Source organism: Melozone crissalis, unplaced genomic scaffold (genome assembly GCF_028551555.1).
Source record: "Melozone crissalis strain CALT ecotype California unplaced genomic scaffold, PUWL_Pcris_2 ptg000132l_1, whole genome shotgun sequence".
Taxonomy (NCBI): domain Eukaryota; kingdom Metazoa; phylum Chordata; class Aves; order Passeriformes; family Passerellidae; genus Melozone; species Melozone crissalis.
In genome coordinates this window covers 4,731,797-4,737,039 of record NW_026535905.1, presented here as the reverse complement: position 1 = coordinate 4,737,039, position 5,243 = coordinate 4,731,797, and positions in this window count along the sequence as shown.

The window sequence follows — 5,243 nt, the reverse complement described above, 5'->3', positions numbered from 1 at the left end:
GATGCTCATGCTTTCTCCTGCTTTGCTTTGCTTCCAGGACGAGGGAAAATAAAACATGAAAAATGAACACAGATGTTATGGAAAGCTGAGGGGCTGGTCATGGAGTTTGTTTTTCCCTCCTGATGTTTGAAGCCGTGTTTGCTGGAGAAAGTGTGAGGAGCAAATGTTTGCCTTAAGTTCTATTTGTTTGTGGAGAACATAACAGCCAATTCCTGGAGCCAACACAGACCAGAACTCAGGTCCTCACCATCCAGGAATGCTTCCTCATTCCAGATAATTCCATGTGTTGGGGTCACATTACCAAAGTGCTGAGGGGTCAGGAGAGAGGGTGAATGTGAGCAAAATTAGCATGAATCATTAGCTTGTTGAATCCTAGGAAAATAATTTGTTTAGGAGATCTCTAACACCCAGTTGTGTATTTTCAGCACAACATTATATGAAAATCTCTTTGTAGAACAGTGGCCCACCTCTGATCACTTCTTATTTTATGAAACAGTTGGGTGCAGCACTGTACTAGTGAGAAAATCTGGATTTTCCTGCACAGTGGACACATTTTGACAGTGTTGGCTGAGGCACAGTTGCCAAATTATGATTATCTAAGGTTGGATATTCTTTTGGCTGCAGATTAGCTGTTAAAGCAAAATTCAGCCAAAATTGCCAAGGAATGCATTAAAGGAGAGCAAAAGGGCTGGTGAGGATACCAAAGACAGAGATAAATAACAGGAGAACTTGTGGATGATCCATCCTTGGAAGTGTTCTAGGACAGGTTGGCCTTTGGAGCAACCCGGTCTAGTGGAAGTTTTCCCTGCCCATGGCAGGGGTGTGGAATGAGATGGTCTTTAAGGATCATTCCAAACCAAACTTTTCTATGATTCTATGACTCTGTGACATCAACTCTGCCTCCAGCTGCAGGAGGAGAATGCACCTGGATAGTCTGGCGAGAGTTTGGGTGGCAAATACGCAGCAGAGGATACAGGTGTGTGACCACCTGCCTGCTCTGCTCCTAGGTTCTTTCCCAGGATATTGCCACTGCCAGAGGAAATTCCCCAGGCTTTTTTGTCATCCCAGCAAGGCCACTCTTCATGTTCATGCTGGGGAAAGAGGGGGAGTGAGGCTGTTGCATGTGATGATTCACTAATCTCATCGCCCCAGAATTTCCCATGAAAATGGAATCATGAAATTGTTGGACAAAAACCAGAGATACAACAACCCCATACAGGCCAAGCAGCAGGACTCAGATAACATGTAGAGCAGTCTTTTGGTCTCCTGAGCTTCCACCAGGATTCAAAGAATCCCAAGGGTTGGAAAAAGTCTCCAAGCTTTGAGCAAACACCACCTTGCCAACCAGCACTGGGTGCCACTGCTCATTTCTCAAACACTTCCATGGATGCGGAAAGCAGCCACCACCACCCTGGGCAGCCTGTCCTACTCTTTCTGGAAGATAAATTCTTCCTGAATTTATCTTTTTTTTATGGTATTGATGCAATGAATCTTAAAAACATATGGAGCTGAAAAAGAATTTTTGTGTAATTTTTACACAAAATTTAGTGTCAAAAACCCCTTCATGTTCATAGTTCAGGTAAATGTTTTTGAATAGTTCCATGGGCATTGGCTAATTTTTTAAAAGCAATGAGCTGGATTAATGAAGGAGAAACTAATTTGGATTTTTTTGCAGCAGCAGCTTGAGGAACTGAAGCTGAATGTGGTGAGAACAGTGTGACACATCCAGCTGGAGCAATGCCTTTAGGTGTGTCAGTTCAGGGACTGGAGGAATTATCTCCTGTCACACAAGACACCTAAAAATGCCACAGAGTCTTGGCTCTATAATAGGTAATTCCATAAATACCTTGGATTTCTATGAACCAGCCCAGAGCTCAACAGGGTAAAACAACAAGCACCACGAAAGTTAGCAGTGGGAAAGCAAACACAGACCATTGTGGCACTCCATAAATCAGGAAATTCTGAGCCAAAAGCAATGGTGGACAGAGGGAATGGGCTGGAGGATGTGTCATGTTTTCATGCCATGTTCTGGTGCTCCCTGACTCTGTACAAGGCAGACAATTTTAAAATCAGGTCCAGGAACATCACCAGTGGAGAGCCCTTCTCTTCTCAACAAAATGCACATGTTTGATGGTGGTGGCATGTGGAAGGAATGGGTTGGAAAGAAATTCAGAAATATTTTGCATTTTTTCCCACAGTTAAAGACAAAGAAACAAAGGTGTTAACCAAGACCCTTCAGGGAAAGGAGCCAAATTTCCTGTCTCTACATTTAGATTTCCTGGGCCGCCATGGTCCCTGTTGAGCCAGGCTCAGCTGCCCCTTGAGGCTGCAGGTTGTGAAGTCTGAGAGAGCTGAACTTTGGAGGGTATTGTCACCTCAGCAGGGCCGTTTTAGGACTCATGTGTGTCCCCAACTTCTGCTGCCCCTTCCATGCCCTGATCTACCCCAAACCACAGTCTAGGACAAAACTAATGGGCTCAGTGGGTGTCAGGGCTGGCAGGAGGGGAGGTGGCCCTGCCATGGTCCTGGTCCCTCTCCTGACCCCATGGCAGGATCAGCTCTATAAGCCAGGCTGAAAATGGGGAGGGGAATCTGGGACAATCTTCTGGGAAGCAGACTGACAGATCTGTCCCAAGGCTGAGACAAAGGGTCTAAAGCACTTATCTGAAGTCTGCCTTGGTCCTCTTCGCTTCTCTGTCCCTAAAAATTGTATTTTCCCATAATGACTGGTTCAGGATCACCAGACTGGTTAATGACCTGGAATAATTTCATCAGAGATGAACCCGGGCTGGGATCCAGCCAAGACACATAAACGGTTCAATTACCTGATTAGGGGATGAGCTTAAGCCAATTTGCAAGGAAAAACAAGGTCTCTGGGATTTAAGTCAGTTCTTATCGTGGTCATCATCTCAGGACAAGAAATGTAAGAGAGATGAATCTCCCTGTGGTTGGCAAAGATTAGAAAATGTGTTGTTTCCTTCTCATATGACATGCTTAATTCCTAAGCATCTGCTGGACAGCTTGGGTGGATTCTTGCACTGCTGACTTTCCCAAAGTCAGCAAAGCAAGGTTATATCCTTGCAAACAATGTGCTCAAAGCAGCGTGCTCCTATTAGGAGAAACTGCACAGAGGAGGGATTTGCTTAATTGGAGCTTCTCTCCAGAAACTGCGTTGGCTCCTCAGCAGCAGATCCCAGTGATGGTCATGGAATTGAGATGTGCAGCCAAAGCAGGACATGCCAGAGTGTGATACAAACTCAGATTACTGGCACGTTCATCCAAATGCTCTTACACAAGCTGACCAGTGCTGGCATATTAATTTTGTACATTTGTATTGTATTCTTGCCTCTAAGTCTTGGCAATCACCGTGAATCATTATGGACAGAATGCTATTTTAGCTAGATGCCTTCAAATCAAGGAGAAGAAAGGAGCATCACCTAAAACACTCAGAAAACTGCAGGATTTTATCAAAACTCACAGGCAGTGACTCTTTGCTTAACAAAAACTGGTGGTAAGGCCACAGAGTGCCCAGAGAAGCTGTGTCTGTCCCTGGATCCCTGGAAATGTCCAAGGCCAGGTTGGACAGGGCTTGGAGCCACCTGGGATAGTGGAAGGTGTCCCTGCCCATGGCCCTGGATGATTTTTAAAGTCTCCTCCAACCCAAACCTTTCTGTGTTTCCATGACATCTTCATCAAGTGCCAAAACCATCTTCCAACTCTCAGTGTGAAATGCAGCTTTGAATCAATTTCTGGAAAATTAGCTGAATTAATCACACTGATACCTGTTGGAAGGAATTCTTTGACATGTCTGGAAAGGAGAGTGCAGCAGGGTGTGTAAAGAACCTGGAAAAGCCTGGATGTTAATAACCTCTTAATAATTAATTTTAATTATTAAATTAATAATTTTTGTTATTAATTTTTGATGGGCAGCTAAAAAAATAAACCAAACAAACAAATCTAAGCAAAGGAAAAAGATGTTACGACTTTTAATAGAACAGGTAGACACAGACTGAGAACATGAAGAAAAAGGAAAGTCTGGATGAGACTAAACCAGCATGGATGAGCCTTAGGAAGAAAAGGACAAGATATTGATGATGGCCTTCAGAAAAATGCATTTGCTCAAATGGAAGAAGTTAAGACTCAGAAGGGAACTTTTTAAGCTGAAAAATTGTGAAGAACTGGCAATGCCTTCGGAAATTCCTGTTAAAGGAAGACATACAGATTATTGCAGCATGGAAAACGGCTCAAGGAACTTGTAAGAAACTTACTTGTCAGAATTAACATTACTGAAAAGAAACATTAAGTCAGACTAAAATGGGAGGAAAAAAAATTTGTCAAGAAGGTGTTTCAAAAATCTGGACTTGGCATCATTCACCTGTGTGTGTTATTGATGGTAACTGGAATAACCCACAGAGTTATGGAAATGACTTTGGGAACATGGGGTGGGGCTGGGAAACAGTTGCAGGGTGCCAGTCTTTGGAAAGAAGAATACAGTGAGACAGCATCATTCCAGTTTCCAGAATAATCTTGAAATAAATCCTCAGTCTGTAAGTGTGAAGAAGAGAACAGAGGGATGAATAAAAGCCAAAACTTTGAAATTTTTTTAAAGACAACTTATGCTGAAGAATTTTAATTTAATTTATTTTGATGAAACAGTAGGCCTGGAGGATTGGAAAAAAACCCCATTGATATTAGATATGACTTAAGGTCTGGACATTATTTACTAAATAGTGTCCTAAGCAATTTTGAGACTTAAAGATTAGATAATCCTGCTATTTATTGTACTGGAATTTGACTGAAAAAGAGCAAATAATTTATAACTATTCTCTGAGAAGTACCAGACCACAGCGATGTATTAAGAACAAAAGCATAAATCTCCATAGGGCAGGTACCAGTCAGCAATTTTTTATTAATGAGCTAGAAATTCTGCAGAATGATCACATTTGCAATCCATATGCACAGGCAGAAGGACAAGACTGAAATCCAAAATTATCTGGATTGGGAAAATCATCTGGAAAAAAATAAAGTCAAGATCAATAAGGCCAAATGTAAAATTGCATCCCCAGAAGGAATAAAGAGCTGGGTGATGCAGGAGAATGGATGAATGACAGCAGCACAGGAGGAACATTTGTCAGGAATCCTCACTGCTGTGAAAGAGGAAAGTACCCTGCAGAGATGGGAATGCACCAGGCTGTAAATAAAAATCAATCAACTTCATAACAACTATTTTTCTCTCTTAAACC